The sequence below is a fragment of the Anomaloglossus baeobatrachus genome, chromosome 12 (assembly GCF_048569485.1).
Source record: "Anomaloglossus baeobatrachus isolate aAnoBae1 chromosome 12, aAnoBae1.hap1, whole genome shotgun sequence".
Lineage (NCBI taxonomy): Eukaryota > Metazoa > Chordata > Amphibia > Anura > Aromobatidae > Anomaloglossus > Anomaloglossus baeobatrachus.
In genome coordinates, this window is record NC_134364.1 from 134,284,099 (window position 1) to 134,309,624 (window position 25,526).

General features: G+C 50.8%; 1 protein-coding gene and 1 long non-coding RNA gene across 4 annotated transcripts in view; one reads left to right on the forward strand and one right to left on the reverse strand.

The window, feature by feature from the left end:
- GANC (glucosidase alpha, neutral C) overlaps nucleotides 1-25,526 on the reverse strand; it is a 594,745-nt gene that overhangs the window by 198,401 nt on the left and 370,818 nt on the right. The window lies entirely within an intron of this gene.
- LOC142257974 (uncharacterized) lies at nucleotides 14,035-14,424 on the forward strand. Its single transcript, XR_012727686.1, has 3 exons — nucleotides 14,035-14,115; nucleotides 14,203-14,290; nucleotides 14,372-14,424. It is a non-coding gene; the product is annotated as an uncharacterized LOC142257974 (long non-coding RNA).

The following is a 25,526-nucleotide window of genomic DNA, read 5'->3' on the forward strand; positions in this document are numbered from 1 at the left end:
ATGAACTGGTTCCTGGTTCCCCCATGCCTGGTTCCCACCGTGAAGCATGGAGGAGGAGGTGTGATGGTGTGGGGTGCTTTGCTGGTGACACTGTTGGGGATTTATTCAAAATTGAAGGCATACAGAACCAGCATGGCTACCACAGCATCTTGCAGCGGCGTGCTATTCCATCCGGTTTGCGTTTATTTGGACCATCATTTATTTTTCAACAGGACAATGACCCCAAACACACCTCCAGGCTGTGTAAGGGCTATTTGACTAAGAAGAAGAATGATGGGGTGCTACGCCAGATGACCTGGCCTCCACAGTCACCAGACCTGAACCCAATCGAGATGGTTTGGGGTGAGCTGGACCGCAGAGTGAAGGCAAAAGGGCCAACAAGTGCTCAGCATCTCTGGGAACTCCTTCAAGACTGTTGGAAAACCATTTCCGGTGACTACCTCTTGAAGCTCATCAAGAGAATGCTAAGAGTGTGCAAAGCAGTAATCAAAGCAAAAGGCGGCTACTTTGAAGAACCTAGAATATAAGACATATTTTCAGTTGTTTCACACTTTTTTATTAAGTATTTCATTCCACATGTGATAATTCATAGTTTTGATGCCTTCAATGTGAATCTACAATTTTCAGAGTCATGAAAATAAAGAAAACTTTTTGAAAGAGGTGTGTCCAAACTTTTGGTCTGTACTGTATATATCAATAAAGTTTTGTCAAAACCAGAAACTAGGAAGTGTAAAAAGCAGCATTATTTAAAACATGACATACTAACAAGTGACAAAAACCATAGCATCAAAACTGTTAACCCCTTCAGCCCCCTGGCATTTTGCGTTTTTCCGTTTTGTTTTTTTGCGCCCCTACTTCCGAGAGCCGTAACTTTTTTATTTTTCTGTCAATCTTTAAATGAAACCATATGTTTTACCATATAGTGTACTGAAAAATGGCATAAAAATTCCAAGTGCGGAGAAATTGCAAAAAAAGTGTGATCGCACAATAGTTTTTGGGATATTTTATTCACAGTGTTCACTATATGGTAAAACTGATCTGTCGGTGTGATCCCTGAGGTCGGTATGAGTTTGTAGACACCAAACATGAATAGGTTTGCTTGTATTTAAGGGGTTAAAAAAAATTTACAAGCGTGTCCAAAAAAAGTGGCGCATGCTTTGCGCCATTTTCCAAAACCCGTAGCGTTCTCATTTTTCTTGATCTATGGCTCCATGATGGCTTATTTTTTGCGTCTCGAGTTGATGTTTCTAATGGTACAATTTTTGCGCAGATGCTACGTTTTGATCGCCTGTTATTGCATTTTGCGCAAAATTTGCGGCGACCAAAAAACGTAATTTTGGTGTTTGGAATTATTTTGCCGCTACGCCGTTTACTAATCAGATTAATTGATTTTATATTTTGATAGATCGGGCGTTTCTGAACGCGGCAATAAAAAATGTGTATATTTTTAATTTTTTTAACGCTTTAATTTTCAATGGGGCGAAAGGGGGGTGATTTGAACTTTTAGGTTTTTTTATTTTTTTTAAACTTTTTTTTAACCTTTTTGTTTTATTTTACTACTCCCCCTAGGGGGCTATAGAAATCAGCAATCTGATCGCTCTGCCATGTCTCCAGATCACAGCTACACAGCTAAGATCTGCAGATATGGTGCTTTACTTTCAATGTCGGCTGTATTCCGGCATTGAGAGGAAGTGACACATGTTAGCTACAGGCGTCATCACATGACCCTGTGCTACCATGGCAACCACTGAACGTCACGTGATCATGTCACGTGACTTCGGATGGGGGCGGGGTAAGTCACTGTCATGGCGGCGCGCATATACATCTCGCTGCCAGATTTTGGCAGCGAGATGTAAGGGGTTAATAATCGCGGATGGAAGCAATTGAAAACAGCTGATATGTACGCGGATTGCCGCGGCCTGCCCACGGCAGGGCGTGGGGATAAACCACACACGATCCATGATGTAGACAGTAAGTCATGGGTCGTTAAGGGGCTAAAAACGTATGTAAAAAAATGCACACAAAAATGCAATGAAAAAACTTTGTAACCCAATTTACATAATAGGTGCAGAAATTCAGCATTAAAAACTCATCAAAAGCTGATTGTGGAAACTTAGCGGTAGGAAACATTTGGTAATTGTAGTGGTTGATAAGCTGCCACATATTGGAAAACCTCCTAACCATTGCCGATAAGCCATTTAGTCTTTAACCCTCAGCACCACCTTTTTACGGAAATAAGTACCGTATTTTTCATTTTATAAGATGCACCGGATTATAAGATGGACCCCAAATTCAGATCATGAAAAGGTGAAAAAAAAAATGGCATCCGTCTTGTAATCTGGTGGTGTCTTACCGGAGGAGGCAGTAGCGGTGGTGGAGGAGGCTGTGCTGAGGCTGGGGCTCCAGTGGAGGATGGGGCTGCGACGGAGACTGGGGCTGCGGCAGAGGCTGGTGCTGCCGTGCTGGGGCAGCTGTACTTTGGCTCGGGCTGTGGTGGCTGCTGCTACGGCGGAGGCCGGAGCTCGGGCTGCGGTGGAGGCTGGTGCTGCCATGCCGGGGTTCGGGCTGCGGACGGTGAGAGCTTCAAAGAAAAGGCGCCCGGAGTCAGAACAGCTTGAGTTCTAGGCTCATTTGCAAGCCGAGATCTCATCTGCACAAGCGCCACTTCCGGGCACCATCTTCCTGAAGTCCACTGGAGGGAGATCAATAGGCTGGAGGCGGCGCCTGCGTAAATGAGAGCTTCAACCGAGAGCTCCAACTGCACACGCGCCAACTCCAGGCGGCATTATTTGAAGTCCCACCGCCCGACCCGCAGTGCCAGTAAAGCCACCGGAGACCCCTCGCAGTAGCCCTAGCACCAGCCTCCGGAGACCACGCGCAGACCCCGCGCAGCCTCTGCAGCAGCCGGAGACCCCGCACAGCAGCTGCTGACACTGCACACACGCCCCAGTACCAGCCTCCGCAGACCAGACCCCGCAACAGCTCAGCCACCGAAGCAATTCCCCGGCCCCTTGCGACCCCTCTCCAGCACCCCCAGTAAGCTACCTTCAGATTATAAGACGCACCCCTCACTTTCCTCCCAAATTTTTGGGAGGCAAAGTGCATGTTATAATCCGAAAAATATGGTATATATTGCCCTTAGATGTGTCAGGATGGAGTAGGTACAGCTACAGTGCCTACAAGTAGTATTCAACCCCCTGCAGATTTAGCAGCTTTACACATTCGGAAGTAACTTGGCATGGTGACATTTGGACTGTAGATCAGCCTGGAAGTGTGAAATGCAGCAAAAAAAAAAGGTTATTTCTTTTTTTATTTTTTTTTTTTTAAATTGTGAAAAGTTTATTCAGAGGGTCATTTATTATTCAACCCCTCAAACCACAAGAATTCTGTTTGGTTCCCCTAAAGTATTAAGAAGTATTTCAGGCACAAAGAACAATGAGCTTCACATGTTTGGATTAATTATCTCTTTTTCCAGCCTTTTCTGACTAATTAAGACCCTCCCCAAACTTGTGAACAGCACTCATACTTGGTCAACATGGGAAAGACAAAGGAGCATTCCAAGGCCATCAGAGACAAGATCGTGACCGCACATATGACTCCTGTTTTGAGTCTATGATCTTTGGTGAGTTTCTCCACATATGATTGTGTGATTAACCATTGATATGCTGATACTTATTGTTACTCTATATATGTTTTGTTTCAGCATATGATGAACTTTTTGGACTCATTATTTATGAGATCTGAGATGTAATTGCCACAATTATAAGCTCCCCTGATGAGTTTGCTTTTCTAACGAAACGCGTTGGGAGGTGCAATTTCATAATCATGAGGTTCCGCCAGGAGGATGCCTGAACCCATTCGAATTTAATATGTGGTATATCAGAATTTGGTGAGATAATTCCAATTCTTTATTTATCAGTGGACTTTATGAAACTGGCACCTGATTTATGGGCAAAAAGTTCCACTTTATATTAGCGGTAATAATCTACTTGTGGTTTGCATTGAACTCTTGAAAAGTAGGAGGGGCCAAACCTATTCTTGTATTGTTTGTCTGTTTGTCAGTGAGGATTATCCTCAATTTTATGAATAATTTAATTAAAAGTTAAATTGTAAAGAATTTTTTTCGCATATGGTGACCCTATTGCGCAATACTGCTGTCCTGAACTGTTAATCTGTGTATTTAACCCAGTGGCTATTTAATATATTGATTTGGTATGGCGGGCTTCCTGAGTACAGGTATTGATATGGGCTCCTGGGCAAATGAAGCAAAGGATGTTTTCTCAGAGAAAACTTTCGTACAGAAAAAATATACTCCTACCCTTAATGGGGCTTTTCGTGAACTAACTAAAATTTACAAAAACAGGACAGCTTCTTGGTGGGAAGTACAGTCTCTGGAGGTTTATCTTCGTGATAGGATTGTCCCTAGGCATCTGAGGATCTCCCTTCAGCCGGGTTACCGATATAGAAGCCAGGAACTGGCTGCAAAATGGGAGAAAGAAGCCACTGAGAGTTCTCTAAGGTTGATGACCTTACTCTTAGATGAAGAGAAAAAGAATCTTGCAGATCTAGAGATAGCACTTAAAGAACAGATAGAAATGACTAATACTTTTTCAAAAGAATCAGAATTTTCAGGTAAAGAAAAAGTTCTGCAGAATACAATTGAAAAATATCAGTATCATTTGAAAGATAAAAAACATAAATTCTATAATAGAGATCTGCAAGATTTTAGGGAAAATAAAATATATAACTTTGCCCCGCCACGTTTTGTGAAACCCAGTGAGACAGAGTGCTCCACAACGGATACTGATGTATCTGATTCCGAAGGGAGAAATATAGGAGCTAGAGGTAGAAGGAAAAAGAACTTTGGGAATGGGAGGGGCAGGTTTAATCAACCTTATCAGAGTGGCCATTTTTTAGAGCCGAGGGAATATTTCCTCAGAAATCGAACGAACCGAGGAGGTTATCAGAATCCTCCGGACACCAGCAAGTAGTTAACCTCTCCAACAGGGTACTTACCACCATCGAATTAAGTGTGCTTAGTAAGGGTCTCTCATTTGTGCCGACGACAGATTACAATGGCTTTGAAAGCGTTAAGGACCTCAATCTCTTCATTAGGAAACTGAAGTGGAAGAAATACTTCATTAGGGATAACAAAAAGACATGCACTGATCTAGGTATTCAGGATGACATCCTGGAAGATGTCCGACTCCTATATAGTTTGGATGTGATGGGACCTGAATTAACGGGTCAGGGTCCCTTCACAGATCTCAAACTGAGGAGTACTAGAATGCCACCAATCCAGAATGATCTCAGTGCAATTGATGTCTTTTGTAACCTTGTCTCTCAGGAGTTGGAAAGGTTGAAACCCAACCATAAGGTAAAATTTAATCTGACTAAGGAGGAGATGGTGAGTCTTAACGCTTTGGGGAAGGCGACTGATATAATTATTAAGCAATCTGACAAAGGGGGGAACACTGTTGTGATGGATCGAGAAAAATATCTTGAAATGTGTTATAACATCTTAGGGGACAAAAATAGTTATTTGAGACTGAAGTCCAATCCATCACAACAGTATTGGAAGGATTTGAGATTGATTCTCCTGACTGCTCTGGAGAAGAAACTGATCAGTAAGTCTGAGTTTGACTTCCTCCTCCCAAGGCACCCAGTGATGGCTACATTTTACAGCCTACCCAAACTGCATAAAGGGACTAACCCCCTGAAAGGTAGACCTATAATTTCTGGTGTCGATAATCTGACACAGAATCTTGGTGTTTATCTGGATAACATCCTTAAGCCATTTGTTTTAGGCTTGGACTCTTATCTGTCAGATACAACTGACCTGCTGAGAAAAGTGGAAGGACTTACATTTGAGGAAGAGACGCTCCTTGTGGGTATTGATGTTGAATCCTTGTACTCGTCCATACGCCATGACTTGGGTTTGTCGGCGGCCCAATATTTTTTGAAGGGCAGGGGAATACAGTGTGAAGAACACACTGGTTTTATCATGGATATCCTCAAGTTTTGCCTGACACACAATGTTTTTTCCTTTGATGGCCACACCTTCCACCAGCTCAGGGGCACAGCGATGGGGAGCCCCTGTGCCCCGTCGTACGCAAATCTGCTCCTGGGCTGGTGGGAGGAAACAGTGGTCTTCAGAGAGGACCGTGAGTCCATCAATGAGAACATCGGAATCTGGTATAGATTCATTGATGATATTTTTATGGTGTGGAAAGGCAATGAAGCTGGACTAAAGAGGTTTATGGATGATTTGAATAAAAACGACTTGGGTCTCTTTTTCACTTTTGAGATGAATAAGTCAAAATGATCCTTTTTGGACCTTTTGATCGAGAAAGACTCGGGAGGCAACCTGGTAACGAGTACTTATCGTAAACCGACTTCAACTAACTCGTTACTAAAATGGGAAAGCAGTCACCCCCTGAGTTTGAAGAGGGGCATCCCTAAGGGACAGTTCGCCAGAATTCGGAGGAACTGCTCTGATGAATTGCATTTCAAAAACCAGTCTAAAGATCTAGAGAAAAGATTTCTTGAAAGAGGATATCCAGAACAAGTGATAAGTAGAGCGGCTGCTGACATAAAGAAGGTCAAAAGAACGGATCTTCTATACCCCCCTAAAAAATTGGTGAAGGACGAGGGAAGGGATGTGATGAGATTTATAACAACTTTCAACAATGGAGCGGGGGATGTAAGAGACATCCTTGAGAAGTATTGGCCCATATTGAAAATGGATGGTGATATAGGAGACCTTCTTACAGACAGGCCATCCGTTACGTATAGGAGAGCGAGATCGCTGAAGGACCGGCTGGTTCACAGCTATCTCGCCCCAAAAAATCCTTTTGAGGCTATACCAACGTTGAAGGGTTGTTTTAGATGTGACGGATGTATTGCCTGTAACTCCATCATAGTGGGAAACAAATTCCACAGTCAAGTGACCAAGAAAGAGTATGACATCCGGTCGTTTATTAATTGTAAAACACGAGGTGTGATATATAAGGCGACCTGTATATGCAATATGGAGTATGTAGGTAAAACTCGCAGGGAACTAAGACGACGGATAGGAGAACATCTGAGGGACATTAGACTTAATAATGATACATCATTGGCGAGGCACATTAATAAAGTACACAATGGAGACCCCACTGTTTTGAAATTTCAGGGTATCGATCACATCAGGCCTCCACCTAGAGGAGGGGACTGGGATAAGAGACTGTTGCAGCAAGAATCCAGATGGATCTTCTGGTTGAAAACACTTCATCCTAATGGTTTAAATGAAGAACTCTCTTTCGCACCCTTTATTTAGTGGTGTTGTAGGGTGAGCTTAGTTAGGAGGGTGAGACGTCGGCCGAGTGGGGGCGCCCACACATCGTTCTGTCTTACGGCGCCGACCCCCACGTGATAGGTAGGGCCATCCCTGAAATTTGGTTTAAGTAGGGTCAGGCTAATATCTATGTGGCGGTTTCTAATTCTATTTCTGATTGGTATTCTTAAAGGTTCCCCTGATGTACCTCATAGGTTTTGGAGGTTTGCTGTGATCGATATGGGCACAATTTATTGCTAGCTCTTCAGTAGGATATTTTAATCTGACTATTAGTATGACATCGGAGCCCCTTTGCTATTTTGCCCTTTGAGTATAATATTGATTTTGAGCTTTTTTGAGGTCCCCATATTTCTGGGTGACATCCTTCTAAAGTGGGGCTTTTGTTCTCCACGGGCATGACTTTGATTATTGTGGTGGTATGGCTGTGACCTTTTGAGTATGGTATGCAATCACCATTATACTGCTTGTGATATACACTGGTGAAACCGACTGTTCAAAATAAGCGGATATAAATCACTGAGTCATGAGCAGTCTGTTCTGTACAAACAATACCCTCCTAGTCAGGGCTGTATTTTGCCTTTGTGCTGCCCTAGGCACTTTAAGTGGTCGCGCCCCTTAGTGACAACGTAAAACTGAGTTTTCGCACACGACATCTGTTTAAGGCAGATCTACTCTGTAGCACACTTTAAAAAGTATCAATAAGAAACGAACCCCCCCCCCCAATGGGAATCACCACAGGCACATCAAAACATAGCATGAGTATAAAATATTCCCACCACACCGTCCCCACTTATATACTGTGACTGTGACACTGCCCCTAATAAACACCACACTGCCCTCCCTTATAAACTACTGTATATCCACCACACCTTCCTCGATTATGAAATATGATCTGTACATTGTGAGGAGGGAGCAGCATGATGTGAGGACAATGTCCCATGCATGCTGCCCCCTCCTCACAATGTCCCATGCATGCTGCCCCCACCTCACAATGTCCCATGCATGCTGCCCCCTCCTCACAATGTCCCATGCATGCTGCCCCCTCCTCACAATGTCCCATGCATGCTGCCCCCTCCTCACAATGTCCCATGCATGCTGCCCCCTCCTCACAATGTCCCATGCATGCTGCTCCCTCGTCACAATGTCCCATGCATGCTGCTCCCTCCTCACAATGTCCCATGCTTGCTGCCCCCTCCTCACAGTGTCCCATGCATACTGCCCCCTCCTCACAGTGTCCCATGCATGCTTCATCCTCCTCACAGTGTCCCATGCATACTGCACCCTCCTCACAATGTCCCATGCTTGCTGCCCCCTCCTCACAATGTCCCATGCATGCTGCCCCCTCCTCACAATGTCCCATGAATGCTGCCCCCTCCTCACAATGTCCCTTGCATGCTGCCCCCTCCTCACAATGTCCCATGCATGCTGCCCCCTCCTCACAATGTCCCATGCATGCTGCTCCCTCCTCACAATGTCCCTTGCATGCTGCCCCCTCCTCACAATGTCCCTTGCATGCTGCTCCCTCCTCACAATGTCTTATGCATGCTGCCCCCTCCTCACAATGTCCCATGCATGCTGCCCCCTCCTCACAATGTCCCATGCATGCTGCCCCCTCCTCACAATGTCCCATGCATGCTGCTCTCTCCTCACAATGTCCCATGCATGCTGCCCCCTCTTCACAATGTCCCATGCATGCTGCTCCCTCCTCACAATGTCCCATGCATGCTGCCCCTCCTCACAATGTCCCATGCATGCTGCTCCCTCCTCACAATGTCCCATGAATGCTGCTCCCTCCTCACAATGTCTCATGCATGCTGCCCCCTCCTCACAATGTCTCATGTATGCTGCTCCCGCCTCACAATGTCCCATGCATGCTGCTCCCTCCTCACAATGTCCCATGAATGCTGCTCCCTCCTCACAATGTCTCATGCATGCTGCCCCCTCCTCACAATGTCTCATGTATGCTGCTCCCGCCTCACAATGTCCCATGCATGCTGCTCCCTCCTCACAATGTCCCATGCATGCTGCTCCCTCCTCACAATGTCCCATGAATGCTGCTCCCTCCGCACAATGTCTCATGCTTGATGCTCCCTCCTCACAATGTCCCATGCATGCTGCTCCTTCCTCACAATGTCCCATGCATGCTGCTCCCTCCTCACAATGTCTCATGCATGCTGCCCCCTCCTCAGTGTCCCATGCATGCTGCCCCCTTCTCACAATGTCTCATGCATGCTGCCCCCTCCTCAGTGTCCCATGCATGCTGCCCCCTTCTCACAATGTCCCATGCATGCTGTCCCTCTCCATGAGCTCCTAATGCTGCCTTCCTCTTTTCCATAATGAGACCTTCATGTTGCCCCACTCATGCTAAGACCACCACACTAACGCTTATGCTGAGACCCCCCACACACACACTACCCCACTCTTGATATTGACTCCCCTACATTGCTCCACTCCATACTGATCCCACACATGCTGCCCCTTCTTCACAATGAGCTCCCAATGCTGCCCCCTCTTATTCTGAGTCCTTACACTCCCCCCACCCAATCGATTTTGTCATTGCACTATCCCTCATCCCTTGTCCTCTGTCTCTAGCATTAGCCCCTCTCTCCCACTCCCCCAGCATCAGCCTCTCTCCCCCAGCATCAGCCTCTATCTTCCCTCAGCATCAGCCTCTCTTCCCCAGTCTCAGCCTTTGCCTCCCCCCCAGCCTCAGCCTGCCCCAGTCTCCGCCTCAGCCTCCCTCCAGCCTCCCTCCAGTCTCAGCCTCAGCCTCCCTCAAGTCTCAGCCTCAGCCTCCCTCCAGTCTCAGCCTCAGCCTCCCTCCAGCCTCCCCCCAGTCTCTGCCTCTGCCTCCCTCCAGCCTCCCCCAGTCTCTGCCTCCCTCCAGCCTCCCCCCAGTCTCAGCCTCAGCCTCCCTTCAGTCTCAGCCTCAGCCTCCCTCCAGCCTCCCCCCAGTCTCAGCCTCAGTCTCCCTCCAGCCTCCCCCCAGTCTCAGCCTCCCTCCAGTCTCAGCCTCTGCCTCCCTCCAGCCTCCCCCCAGTCTCTGCCTCTGCCTCCCTCCAGCCTGCCCCCAGTCTCTGACTCTGCCTCCCTCCAGCCTCCCCCCAGTCTCTGCCTCTGCCTCCCTCCAGCCTCCCCCCCAGTCTCTGCCTCTGCCTCCCTCCAGCCTCCCCCCAGTCTCTGCCTCTGCCTCCCTCCAGCTTCCCCCCAGTCTCAGCCTCTGCCTCTCTCCAGCCTCCCCCCAGTCTCAGCCTCTGCCTCCCTCCAGCCTCCCCCCAGTCTCTGCCTCTGCCTCCCTCCAGCCTCCCCCCAGTCTCTGCCTCAGTCTCCCTCCAGCCTCCCCCCAGTCTCAGCCTCTGCCTCCCTCCAGCCTCCCCACAGTCTCAGCCTCTGCCTCCCTCCAGCCTCCCCCTAGTCTCAGCCTCTGCCTCCCTCCAGCCTCCCCCCAGTCTCTGCCTCTGCCTCCCTCCAGCCTCCCCCCAGTCTCTGCCTCTGCCTCCCTCCAGCCTCCCCCCAGTCTCTGCCTCTGCCTCCCTCAAGCCTCCCCCCAGTCTCTGCCTCTGCCTCCCTCCAGCCTCCCCCAGTCTCAGCCTCTGCCTCTCTCCAGCCTCCCCCCAGTCTCAGCCTCTGCCTCCCTCCAGCCTCTTCCCAGTCTCTGCCTCTGCCTCCCTCCAGCCTCCCCCCAGTCGCTGCCTCCCTCCAGCCTCCCCCAGTCTCAGCCTCTGCCTCCCTCCAGCCTCCCCCCAGTCTCTGCCTCAGTCTCCCTCCAGCCTCCCCCCAGTCTCAGCCTCTGCCTCCCCACAGTCTCAGCCTCTGCCTCCCTCCAGCCTCCCCCCAGTCTCAGCCTCTGCCTCCCTCCAGCCTCCCCCCAGTCTCTGCCTCTGCCTCCCTCCAGCCTGCCCCCAGTCTCTGACTCTGCCTCCCTCCAGCCTCCCCCCAGTCTCTGCCTCTGCCTCCCTCCAGCCTCCCCCCCAGTCTCTGCCTCTGCCTCCCTCCAGCCTCCCCCCAGTCTCTGCCTCTGCCTCCCTCCAGCTTCCCCCCAGTCTCAGCCTCTGCCTCTCTCCAGCCTCCCCCCAGTCTCAGCCTCTGCCTCCCTCCAGCCTCCCCCCAGTCTCTGCCTCTGCCTCCCTCCAGCCTCCCCCAGTCTCTGCCTCAGTCTCCCTCCAGCCTCCCCCCAGTCTCAGCCTCTGCCTCCCTCCAGCCTCCCCACAGTCTCAGCCTCTGCCTCCCTCCAGCCTCCCCCTAGTCTCAGCCTCTGCCTCCCTCCAGCCTCCCCCCAGTCTCTGCCTCTGCCTCCCTCCAGCCTCCCCCCAGTCTCTGCCTCTGCCTCCCTCCAGCCTCCCCCCAGTCTCTGCCTCTGCCTCCCTCCAGCCTCCCCCCAGTCTCTGCCTCTGCCTCCCTCCAGCCTCCCCCAGTCTCAGCCTCTGCCTCTCTCCAGCCTCCCCCCAGTCTCAGCCTCTGCCTCCCTCCAGCCTCTTCCCAGTCTCTGCCTCTGCCTCCCTCCAGCCTCCCCCCAGTCTCTGCCTCCCTCAAGCCTCCCCCAGTCTCAGCCTCTGCCTCCCTCCAGCCTCCCCACAGTCTCAGCCTCTGCCTCTCTCCAGTCTCAGCCTCTGCCTCCCTCCAGCCTCCCCCCAGTCTCAGCCTCTGCCTCTCTCCAGTCTCAGCCTCTGCCTCCCTCCAGCCTCCCCACAGTCTCAGCCTCTGCCTCCCTCCAGTCTCAGCCTCTGCCTCCCTCCAACCTCCCCCCAGTCTCAGCCTCTGCCTCCCTCCAGCCTCCCCCCAGTCTCTGCCTCTGCCTCCCTCCAGCCTCCCCCCAGTCTCTGCCTCTGCCTCCCTCCAGCCTCCCCCCAGTCTCTGCCTCTGCCTCCCTCCAGCCTCCCCCAGTCTCTGCCTCTGCCTCCCTCCAGCCTCCCCCCAGTCTCTGCCTCTGCCTCCCTCCAGCCTCCCCCAGTCTCAGCCTCTGCCTCTCTCCAGCCTCCCCCCAGTCTCAGCCTCCCTCCAGCCTCTTCCCAGTCTCTGCCTCCCTCCAGCCTCCCCCCAGTCTCTGCCTCTGCCTCCCTCCAGCCTCCCCCAGTCTCAGCCTCTGCCTCCCTCCAGCCTCCCCACAGTCTCAGCCTCTGCCTCCCTCCAGTCTCAGCCTCTGCCTCCCAACAACCTCCCCCCAGTCTCAGCCTCTGCCTCTCTCCAGTCTCAGCCTCTGCCTCCCTCCAGCCTCCCCCCAGTCTCAGCCTCTGCCTCTCTCCAGTCTCAGCCTCTGCCTCCCTCCAGTCTCAGCCTCAGCCTCCCTCCAGCCTCCCCCCAGTCTCTGCCTCCCTCCAGCCTCCCCCCAGTCTCTGCCTCCCTCCAGCCTCCCCCCAGTCTCAGCCTCAGCCTCCCTCCAGTCTCAGCCTCAGCCTCCCTCCAGCCTCCCCCCAGTCTCAGCCTCAGTCTCCCTCCAGCCTCCCCCCAGTCTCAGCCTCCCTCCAGTCTCAGCCTCTGCCTCCCTCCAGCCTCCCCCCAGTCTCTGCCTCTGCCTCCCTCCAGCCTGCCCCCAGTCTCTGACTCTGCCTCCCTCCAGCCTCCCCCCAGTCTCTGCCTCTGCCTCCCTCCAGCCTCCCCCCAGTCTCAGCCTCTGCCTCTCTCCAGCCTCCCCCAGTCTCAGCCTCTGCCTCCCTCCAGCCTCCCCCCAGTCTCTGCCTCTGCCTCCCTCCAGCCCCCCCCCCAGTCTCTGCCTCTGCCTCCCTCCAGCCTCCCCCAGTCTCAGCCTCTGCCTCCCTCCAGTCTCAGCCTCTGCCTCCCTCCAGCCTCCCCCCAGTCTCAGCCTCTGCCTCTCTCCAGTCTCAGCCTCTGCCTCCCTCCAGCCTCCCCCCAGTCTCAGCCACTGCCTCCCTCCAGTCTCAGCCTCTGCCTCCCTCCAGCCTCCCCCCAGTCTCAGCCTCTGCCTCCCTCCAGCCTCCCCCCAGTCTCAGCCTCTGCCTCCCTCCAGCCTCCCCCCAGTCTCAGCCTCTGCCTCCCTCCAGTATCTGCCTTTGCCGCCTCCCCCCCCCGCATGCGCAGATCTCTGGTCTGCATTAGAGACACTCCCACGCTCCTTATGAATCCACTTACCTGCTCCAGTGCCCGCCGCCATCTTCCTGGCTCACGTGAGTATCCTCTTCTGACACCGGCTTCCATCACGGCGTCCTCCGCGGCGTCCTGCTGTGAGCTCTGCATGTGACGTCCACACAGCAGTGGACGCAGCACAGAGGAAGGAGCTGATTGGCACGCGCCTGTGACCCCGGAAGTGCAGGCGCCGGCAGTTCCGGGGTCAATCAGCTCCCTGTGCTCGGCGGCCACAAAAAAAAAAATGTAAAAAAAAAAAAAAAAAAAATTTTTTTTTTTTTTTTTTTTTTGCTGCCAGAAGGTGCCGCCCCTCACAATCTGCCGCCCTAGGCACCGGACCACGGGTGCCTAATGGTAAATACGGCCCTGCTCCTAGTGATTACTTGTGAATGAATGCTGGAGGATTGGACGATTCTTTGAATCTGCATGCAAGCCGGAATGATATTGTGTGCCTGCAGTTTAATATCGGGCTGTTTCCCTTGTTTGTGTGACGTTCTGTCACATGATTTGCTGAGGGGAGGTGCACATCACCACGGCTACAGTGTGAACATCATGACGTGGTGTGCTCCTCTGCGGTCATGTGACCGGAATGGGCGGAAACCACGTCACACGCTGGTGCAGGGTGGGAACATTTAAACCCTGACAGTCTGCGGTGGCTCTCTTGTTAGAGCGAGAAGCACGGCCGCTCCTGCCATGTGGTGAATCCCCCTGCTCTGTCTGCATGCTGTCATGGAATGAATCGTTCCTGACATGCTGATGTCTGTTTATCTATAAATGTATTTCAGCATGCCATTGCAAGTGAGGTCCATGGCTTGTGGGACCTGAATTGGATTGACCGCACATATGACTCCTGTTTTGAGTCTATGATCTTTGGTGAGTTTCTCCACATATGATTGTGTGATTAACCATTGATATGCTGATACTTATTGTTACTCTATATATGTTTTGTTTCAGCATATGATGAACTTTTTGGACTCATTATTTATGAGATCTGAGATGTAATTGCCACAATTATAAGCTCCCCTGATGAGTTTGCTTTTCTAACGAAACGCGTTGGAAGGTACAATTTCATAATCATGAGGTTCCGCCAGGAGGATGCCTGAACCCATTCGAATTTAATATGTGGTATATCAGAATTTGGTGAGATAATTCCAATTCTTTATTTATCAGTGGACTTTATGAAACTGGCACCTGATTTATGGGCAAAAAGTTCCACTTTATATTAGCGGTAATAATCTACTTGTGGTTTGCATTGAACTCTTGAAAAGTAGGAGGGGCCAAACCTATTCTTGTATTGTTTGTCTGTTTGTCAGTGAGGATTATCCTCAATTTTATGAATAATTTAATTAAAAGTTAAATTTGAAAGAATTTTTTTCGCATATGGTGACCCTATTGCGCAATACTGCTGTCCTGAACAAGATCGTGGAGGGTCACAAGGCTGGCAAGGGGTACAAAACCCTTTCCAAGGAGTTGGGCCTACCTGTCTCCACTGTTGGGAGCATCATCCGGAAGTGGAAGGCTTATGGAACTACTGTTAGCCTTCCACGGACTGGACAGCCTTTGAAAGTTTCCACCCGTGCCGAGGCCAGGCTTGTCCGAAGAGTCAAGGCTAACCCAAGGACAACAAGGAAGGAGCTCTGGGAAGATCTCATGGCAGTGGGGACATTGGTTTCAGTCAATACCATAAGTAACGTACTCCACCGCAATGGTCTCCGTTCCAGACGAGCCTGTAAAGTACCTTTACTTTCAAAGCGTCATGTCAAGGCTCGTCTACAGTTTGCTCATGATCACTTGGAGGACTCTGAGACAGACTGGTTCAAGGTTCTCTGGTCTGATGAGACCAAAATCGAGATCTTTGGTGCCAACCACACGCGTGACGTTTGGAGACTGGATTGCACTGCATACGACCCCAAGAATACCATCCCTACAGTCAAGCATGGTGGTGGCAGCATCATGCTGTGGGGCTGTTTCTCAGCCAAGGGGCCTGGCCATCTGGTCCGCATCCATGGGAAGATGGATAGCACGGCCTACCTGGAGATTTTGGCCAAGAACCTCCGCTCCTCCATCAAGGATCTTAAGATGGGTTGTCATTTCATCTTCCAACAAGACAACGACCCAAAGCACACAGCCAAGAAAACCAAGGCCTGGTTCAAGAGGGAAAAAATCAAGGTGTTGCAGTGGCCTAGTCAGTCTCCTGACCTTAACCCATTTGAAAACTTGTGGAAGGAGCTCAAGATTAAAGTCCACATGAGACACCCAAAGAACCTAGATAACTTGAAGAAGATCTGCATGGAGGAGTGGGCCAAGATAACTCCAGAGACCTGTGCCGGCCTGATCAGGTCTTATAAAAGACGATTATTAGCTGTAATTGCAAACAAGGGTTATTCCACAAAATATTAAACCTAGGGGTTGAATAATAATTGACCCACACTTTTATGTTGAAAATTTATTAAAATTTAACTGAGCAACATAACTTGTTGGTTTGTAAGATTTATGCATCTATTAATAAATCCTGCTCTTGTTTGAAGTTCGCAGGCTCTAACTTATTTGCATCTTATCAAACCTGCTAAATCTGCAGGGGGTTGAATACTACTTGTAGGCACTGTATATGCTACACCTGACATCTTGCTGCAACAGCCACATTCGATCACCCGGGCGAGGTACTCATTCATGCGTTGCACCTTGTTGGCCAGCTCGTCCCTCGCCCCAGCGGGCGCAGCCGGGGCCGGTAGGGTCAGCAGTGGAGGTAGTACCGCAACAGGAGCGGTGGCGGCCGGCCAGGGGGCCGCATCCGGGGGGGTTAACCTCCAGCGGCTGCAGGGCCTTGATTGCTCGCTCCTTCACTACGGCAAAGTCCAGGTCAGGGTGCTCAAGGGTCCACAGCCGCAGTTGCTTGCGATCTTCGGCAGACCCCAGGCCCCGTAAGAACTGTTCCACCAACATCTTGTTGCTATCGGCCTCGCTGATGGTATCTACCCGCTTCAGGGTTCGGAGAGCCGTCTGCAAACGTAAGGCATCCCTGATGCTGTCTGCTGACCGCTGCCGACAGAGGTAAAATTGCATCCGGAGTTCGGCCGCGGTGCGAGTCTCAAAGGCGGCCTGGAGCTTTTCAAAGATAGTGGTCACGGAGGCCCGGTCCGCGTCAGCCCAGGTTTCCGTCTCCTGCTCAGCCGCCCCGGTCTACCACCGCACGCTGCTTGCCAGTCATGGCATACAGGTCGAGAACCGAGCATATCTTCTTCTGGAAAGCCTGCAAGGTATCAGGCTTCCCGTCATATTGGGGTAGCCAGGTTGCACCGGGCACATAGGGCAGGGAGATCGGCATTACCTGAGCGACCACCGGACCCGCGGCCCCCTCTGCTCATGTGGCCGGAGCAGGTACCACCGCATCCCCGCCGTCGGGCGCCGCCGCTCCAGCGGCCTGCGCCATCCCATCGTCTGCGTTCGGTGCCGACATGTTCTTCCGCTTCCCCCTTAGTTTTCTCTTCGCACTTCTCCTTCCGGGGGCGGGGCTTAACTTTTCGCGCCTTCACTGCTCAGGGAAGACGATTCGAGCGGGAAACTTTCGGGCCAAGATGGCGGATCTTCAACTTTTTCGGCAGGACGCCGCTGATGGATACTTCTAAGGCGCACTTCCACAGGTAAGTGGACTGTCCGAATCCTGTTCGTGACGCCAGAAGAGCAGATGTGTACCGCCCTGGGGGCTCGGCTGCGGCCACCGAGATGCTCGGATCCTGGCTCGGGTACGCATCGGTGGCTTGAGCGCCTCCCAGACCGGGGGCCACATCGCTCTGTTAGAGGGGAGGTGGTGGGACTGTGTAGCGGGGTGAGTCGTGATGCCACCCACGGGTCGTGGTGATAGCTGGCACCACCGCTGCGGATGATGGCGGGGGCTCCCAGGGGACGGTGTTGTGGCGCAGACTTGGTGTTAACCCCTCCGTGGGCAGGGGCGGTGTGTCCCGGGGCCCGGTGGTGGGACAGGCGATGTTGGGTGTCGTGGTGCAAGGTGCTGCGGTGCCGTGCCGTGCCTGGGTGGCACTGATGTACTCACGATTAATTTGCACTCAGAGTCACTGGTAAATTAAAGTTCAGGGATGGTCGGGTCCCGCAGCCGGCTGACTGTGTCCCTTGTGAGGTTGATGGTGACCCCTTTCCCTTGCACCTTTTGTTCTGTTTTCGGCTCCCCTGCCTCGACAGTGGTAGCCCGCTCCCCGGCGTTTAGCTGCCGGAAGAGACCTCGGATGCTCGCAGGCGCTGGCCCGTCGGGTGTTTGGCCCCTGGCGGTGGCACTCACTCGGTATCGGTGGGCTTTTGCCTTCTTTCGGGACTTCGGTGAGAATGAACCCGTGAGGTCCAGACTGCAATCAGTTAATTTGCCTTCACTCAGTGGCTTCTAAGCTAGGACGGGGTCTGAGTACCCGGTTTCTGGTGCTCCGGTAAACGGTTGACTCCCCGGTTCAGGTCCGGCGGGCTCCAACCCTGACCCGGTCCCTACGGTTCCACGGTCGTTGCACCGGTACTCCTGCAGGCGGCCACCACCGTCTGCCTGCCTGACGTTACGGGGATTCCAGGCTCCAACCCGGGTCCCTCACTGCTCTACTCCTTCACTTCACTTCACCTAACCACAAAACTCAAACTGACTGTATTTCCTGCCACAGCACAGTAGTCTCCTCGATGGGCGTGTCTTTCCACCTGGCTCCGCCCACCTGGTGTGCCCTACTTGCCCTCAGGGAGGCATCAGGTCTCCCTTTCGGGTGATGGGTGTGTCCTCACAAGGGATGGGGTGTGTGTGTGTGTGTGTGTGTGTGTGTGTGTGTGTGTGTGTGTGGTGTTACCTGTGACCCCTGGGGGCCAGGGCATCACAGTGATAGCATCCAAATAGTTAAATTTTGGTCTCCTCTGACCAGTATTTCACAGATTTTTCTAAACATTGTTGAGCAAACTTTAACCTCACCTAAACTTGCTTTAGGTTCAATAATGGAGTCTTGCATGGTGAGCGTGTATAAATGCCCTAGACGTTGAGTACATTACTTGTTGTTTTCTTTTCTTTCTGTAGCCTTCCACAGGTGGTACTTGCCTCTTGGAGAACTCTACTGTTTTCATTTATCAGTCTGAAATTTTACGGGTTTATGGTGAAATGATTTTCTTTCCCAAAATAAAAGGGCTGGATGCTTTCCTCAGCAAAAATTGCATTGTGGGTTATAGATAATTTAGTGATAAAGAATGTATAAGGCTATGTGCACATGTTGCATGTTTGTGGTGACCACAAAGATGCTCATTTTTGGCTCCCCAAAAAACACACCCGCAACAAAAACGCTATATCTGAAGCTCACAGGAAGCACCATAGAACATGACTGCCCGCTGTAAGCTCTACACAGCAACTGAAGTGAGCCGCGCGATCAGTGGTGACGTCACCCAGGTGATTTGCGGTCGCAGGTGGAGGACTCCAGCTGTAGCCACAGTTAACCTGAGTGATGTCACCGCTGATCGTATGACTCACTTCAGTCGCTGCGTGAAGCTCACTGTGGGTAGACATGTTCTATGACGCTCACTGTGAAATTCAGATGTAGCAGTGGTGAAAGCATCAAGGGACTTCGCGTGGATTATGTCGGACCTGCATGGGTGTTTTTGGGGTTAATAAAGGGGTGAAAGAGGAGGCTTTTTTGTCTTTTATTTCGACCAACGAATTTTTTCGGTGTTTGTGTTTATTTACTTTCACTTACAGATTAGTGATGGGGTTTCTCATAAACACCTGCCATCACTAATCTAGGTCTTAGTTTTAGCTGTGGATTGCCTTTAACACCCTCATTACCCCGATTGCGACCATACCAGGGCAATCAGGAAGGTCGGGTCAAGTCTCGGGACTGTCACATCTAATGGGTGCGGCAATTCCGGGCGGCTGCAGGCTGATATTTTTAGGCTGGAGGGCGCCCAATAACCATGAGTATCCCTAGCGTGAGAATACCAGCCCCCATCTGTTGGGCTTTATCTGTGCTGGTATCATAATATGGTGGGATGTTACAGCAATTTTTTTATTTATTAATTTTACTGTACAATATAAACCTGTCCACCGGTGTCTGTGATTGGAAGCCTCAGACACGCTGTCACTCAGCGTGGAGGTTCGTCTCACTGCAACCAATCACAGACGCTGGTGGGCAAGGGAAGCAATGAATATGTATGAGCCTAATGAGCGGCACACGAAGAAGAATGAGAGGCCATGGGAGCAGTGTGACAGCCGCTCTGGTAACTTGGTAAGTATGAAGCGCTTGCTCCCACCCCTTTGTGCTAGATTCTGGTCCCCATAGATTTTATATGGGGACTGGTATCTGGCCAGATACCAGGGATCAGTCCCCTGTCGACCCCGAGTCAGCGGGGGATTGATCTGCTAGTCCTCCGAAATGCAGGGACAAAACGCAAAAAGAATTGACATGCTGCAGTGGTCATGTGGCGCCCTGGACAAGCCAGGACGTCACAGGTACTGCAACAACACACCCCACACCCCGGTTAGGCACATCAGTCACACACACAAATCCTTGTTGCCTCCCTCCAGGGGCTAGTGTCCACACCAGGTGGGGTGGAGCCAGGCGGTTGGCCCCACCCACCGAGGAGTTCACAGTCCTGGAGGCGGGAAGGGACAGTAGTAGAGTTGAGTTAGGGAGAGTGGAAGTGGAGGAGCGAGGAGTGGTAGTGAGGAGCTAGAGCAGACTGACCGTGTCCGGGTACGTGGCCCGGGCACCCAAGAGCAAGGTTGGCAGGCGGTGGTGACCATCTGCAGGCGAAGCCGATTGACGCACAACCGTGAGGACCGGGGACGGGCGGTGGCCCGCCGGTACCGAATCGGGGAGCGAAGAGAAGCCAGCACCATTCGGCATGGCCTACGGACCCCAACCAGGCTTGGAGTCGCCGTTAAACCAGTCAAATCCGTCAGCGACGGGAACCTCCGGGGTTCCTCAGCAGTAAAGACCCGACTGAAGGCAACCGCTCAACCGTGAAGGGAAATACAGCTACCGCCACAGCTAGAGTTCCCAGGGCCAGAGCCTGCAGGCAAAAGGGGCTCCTCTGGCAAATACACCGCTGGGGAGCGGGTTACCGGTGGGAAGCCATCGGAGCCGACAACACATCACAGGTGCAGGGAGAGACAGTCACCGCCAACCTACCGGGAGTGACCATCGCAGCCGGCTGCGGGACCCGTCCATCCAGCCGTTTGTTTTACCAGAGACTCCGTTTACGTCATTGGCTGAGTGAGTACCACCGTGCCACCTGGCACTGCGCTGCCGCTCCCGCGACCCTGCACCTCGCCAAACCCCGCCATCCACCTTACAGTCACCATCACCGGGCCCCGGGACCACCAAAACCCCCTACCCACGGAGGGGAGAGAAACATCTCGGCTGTTCCCTGTCATTGCTCCTGGGATCCCCGTCCAGAGCAGCGGTGGTGCCCCCAACCTCACCACAAACCGTGGGTGGCGTCACGGACTAAATCCCCAAACCAAGCCACCCCTTTCACTCATGGGCGAGGAGTGCCACTCGAGGCCCCGGATCCGGCCCACCGCTCGACCAACCGAGCAGCAGCAGCGCCGGACCCGAGCGTTGGCGAGCGCAGCGCCCCGCCGCCCGCGACAGTCACTACAAAAATGCAGCCAACATAAACTGCAATGTGAGCACAGCAAACATGAAATCTCATAGACTTTACTGCAGGAGGAAATGCATGCAGGTTTGGGACAAAAACTGCACCCGAAAAACACGGAAAAAAATGCAGCGTGCGCACAAGGCCTAAATCTTTTTTTCTTTTTTTTTTTTTTTTTTTTTTTAAATTCTTTATTTTAAAGCCAAACTCGTAACAAACAATACATCCCCTGCTCCCAACTGGGACGCAGGTATTATTACAGAAATGACGGTAGTATACAGTTAGGTCCAGAAATATTTGGACAGTGACACAATTTCCGCGAGTTGGGCTCTGCATGCCACCACATTGGATTTGAAATGAAACCTCTACAACAGAATTCAAGTGCAGATTGTAACGTTTAATTTGAAGGTTTGAACAAAAATATCTGATAGAAATTGTAGGAATTGTACACATTTCTTTACAAATACTCCACATTTTAGGAGGTCAAAAGTAATTGGACAAATAAATCAAACCCAAAAAAAATATTTTTATTTTCAATATTTTGTTGCGAATCCTTTGGAGGCAATCACTGCCTTAAGTCTGGAACCCATGGACATCACCAAACGCTGGGTTTCCTCCTTCTTAATGCTTTGCCAGGCCTTTACAACCGCAGCCTTCAGGTCTTGCTTGTTTGTGGGTCTTTCCGTCTTAAGTCTGGATTTGAGCAAGTGAAATGCATGCTCAATTGGGTTAAGATCTGGTGATTGACTTGGCCATTGCAGAATGTTCCACTTTTTTGCACTCAAGAACTCCTGGGTAGCTTTGGCTGTATGCTTGGGGTCATTGTCCATCTGTACTATGAAGCGCCGTCCGATCAACTTTGCGGCATTTGGCTGAATCTGGGCTGAAAGTATATCCCGGTACACTTCAGAATTCATCTGGCTACTCTTGTCTGCTGTTATGTCATCAATAAACACAAGTGACACAGTGCCATTGAAAGCCATGCATGCCCAGGCCATCACATTGCCTCCACCATGTTTTACAGAGGATGTGGTGTGCCTTGGATCATGTGCCGTTCCCTTTCTTCTCCAAACTTTTTTCTTTCCATCATTCTGGTACAGGTTGATCTTGGTCTCATCTGTCCATAGAATACTTTTCCAGAACTGAGCTGGCTTCATGAGGTGTTTTTCAGCAAATGTAACTCTGGCCTGTCTATTTTTGGAATTGATGAATGGTTTGCATCTAGATGTGAACCCTTTGTATTTACTTTCATGGAGTCTTCTCTTTACTGTTGACTTAGAGACAGATATACCTACTTCACTGAGAGTGTTCTGGACTTCAGTTGATGTTGTGAACGGGTTCTTCTTCACCAAAGAAAGTATGCGGCGATCATCCACCACTGTTGTCATCCGTGGATGCCCAGGCCTTTTTGAGTTCCCAAACTCACCAGTCAATTCCTTTTTTCTCAGAATGTACCCGACTGTGGATTTTGCTACTCCAAGCATGTCTGCTATCTCTCTGATGGATTGTTTCTTTTTTTTCAGCCTCAGGATGTTCTGCTTCACCTCAATTGAGAGTTCCTTAGACCGCATGTTATCTGGTCACAGCAACAGCTTCCAAATGCAAAACCACACACCTGTAATCAACCCCAGACCTTTTAACTACTTCATTGATTACAGGTTAACGAGGGAGACGCCTTCAGAGTTAATTGCAGCCCTTAGAGTCCCTTGTCCAATTACTTTTGGTCCCTTGAAAAAGAGGAGGCTATGCATTACAGAGCTATGATTCCTAAACCCTTTCTCCAATTTGGATGTGAAAACTCTCATATTGCAGCTGGGAGTGTGCACTTTCAGCCCATATTATATATATAATTGTATTTCTGAACATGTTTTTGTAAACAGCTAAAATAACAAAACTTGTGTCACTGTCCAAATATTTCTGGACCTAACTGTATATACAGTCTGCACACATATGCAATTCCCATCCCCGCTACTACTCAGGTCTGGCCCAGTTTACATATTTTATAAGCCGACCCAACTTAATGTAAGTAGGGAGAAGAGCGAAGAAAAATAAATCAGAGCCTGAACCAAGATTGAAGGCCTGTAGAGAAAGAAAGAAATAAAGAAAGGGGAAGGAGAAGAGGGCAGAAGAGAAGATCAGGGAATAAAGTAGCGAGAAAGGAAAAGAGGGGGAGAAAGAAGGCGACAAGAGAAGAGAAGAAGAAAAAAAAAAAAAAAAAGGAGGGTAAATCAGGAATCCTGAGGTTCCGTGACCAAGTCCGCGTACTCCGCCGAGGAGGTGAACTCTATCCATGGGAACCATGTCCTATAAAAGTCCTCCTGGCGATCGTTAATAGAGGATGTCAAATCCTCCATATGCATCAGATCGTTAATCCGCGAAACCCACTGCGTCACCGTGGGGGGGGTAGTAGACTTCCAACCAAACGGAACGCAAGACCTGGCAGACATGACCAGGAATCTAAGCAAAGATCTCCTATATTTAGAAACCGGGAGTTCGGATAGCTGTAGAATGAATAGCTCCGGACCCATTGTTTCAGAAGTACCGGTCACTCGTCTGATTACCTCCCCCACTTCTGACCAAAACCGCTGCAGAGAAGGGCAAGACCAAAAAATGTGCACAAAATCACCCTCCCCCTGACCACATCTCCAACAAACCGGGTCAACTGAGGGAAACATTCTATGGAGTCTGGTCGGGACCCTGTACCACCTGGCCAACAGTTTGTAATTAGCTTCCAGCAGTCTGGAACTGATCGAAGTTCTATGTGCTAGCTGGAGGACTTTGTTTCTTTGTGAGTCGGATAAACTAATCCCCAGGTCCCTCTCCCACTGCAACAGGTAGGCCGGGGGGGGCAAATCCCCCGGATCTGATAGCATGTTGTATACCAAGGATAGTGAGTGCCTTACGACTCCCTCTCCCAGACACAACTTTTCAAATCCCGTGGGCAGTCCGACATATCGGCTGAAGCAAGGGAGGGAAAGCATGTAGTGCCTCAACTGCATAGCCCTCCAATCCCCCATGGAACCCGAAGGCAAGAAGCCCCGGATATCTGTCAGTGAAAGCCAATCCCCCTCTCTACCCAGATGACAGGCTCTGAATTTGCCCCCTTGAACCCACTTTCTGAAGACCGGGTCCAAGAGACCAGGACGGAATTCCGGGTCACCTAGTATGGGTGTCATAGGGGAAGGCACTGGCAAAAGAAGACGTCTGACCTCCCCTCTCGAACAGCATTCAACAGTGGCGCCAATGGTAGGATGAGATCTCAGAGCAGGCAGGGGGAGGTTCAAAAGCCAAGGGATGGCCGGAAGATGTATTTCCGAGAAGCTCTGTTCTAGGGCTACCCACGGCTTTGTGCTGGAATGGCGGCACCAGTCCAACACCCTAACCATGTGCGTGGCCAGATAGTACTTTTTAAGGTCTGGGATACCCAGGCCTCCCCTACTCTTAGGCCTGCACAAAAGAGATCGGGAAAGTCTCGCAGGTTTGTTGGCCCAGATAAATTTGATCTGTAGAGAGGCCAGTTCCTTGAAGAAAGAGCTAGGGATCCTAATCGGCAAGGATTGAAAAAGATATAAGAGACGTGGCAGGATATTCATCTTCAATATTGCACATCTCCCGAACCATGTGAAGTAGCCCTTCCCCCAGTTGGCGCAGTCTTTTCTAATTGATTGCAGGAGCGGAAGATAATTCAATTTGTAGATTTGACTAGGGTCCGCAGGCACCTGGACGCCCAGATACTTCAAGGCCTGGCTAGCCCACCTAAACTCGAATGCGGATTGTAGCGAAGTGACCAACTCAAGGGGAAGAGATATATTTAGGGCCTCCGATTTTGACATATTAATTTTAAAGTTAGATAATGAGGAGTAGATTTCCAGCTCTCTCATAAGAATAGGGAGGGAAACCCGAGGGTTGGTAATAAAAAAAAGTAAATCGTCCGCATAAGCCGCGATTTTATAAGTAGAACCTGAGACGTTGGGGCCCGATATGTTAATGTTGCTTCTGATCCGGCTGAGCAGGGGTTCCAGAGTCAGTATAAAAATCAAAGGCGAGAGAGGACAACCCTGCCTTGTTCCATTGCGGATGGGGAATCTCTCTGAGAGGAGACTGTTCACTCTAACTGCTGCCTAAGGGATGCTGTACAGGGAACAAATCCAAGCAAGCATCATGCTCCCCAACCCCACAGCCCGCAGAACCTCCTCCATAAAAATCCAGTTGACTCTGTCGAACGCTGTTTCTGCGTCGGTCGACAGAAGCATCAAAGGCAGCCCAACGGATTTAGCCTTGTGTATTATGTTCAAAGCCTTAATCGTGTTGTCCCTTGCTTCCCTGCCCGTCATGAACCCAGCCTGATCCGGGTGAACAATCTCCCCCAGCAAAGGGGAAAGTCTGTCCGAAAGAATCCTAGTGAAGAGCTTCAGATCTGTGTTGAGGAGGGAAATGGGTCGGTAACTAGAGCACGAAGTAGGATCTTTGCCCTCTTTAGGGA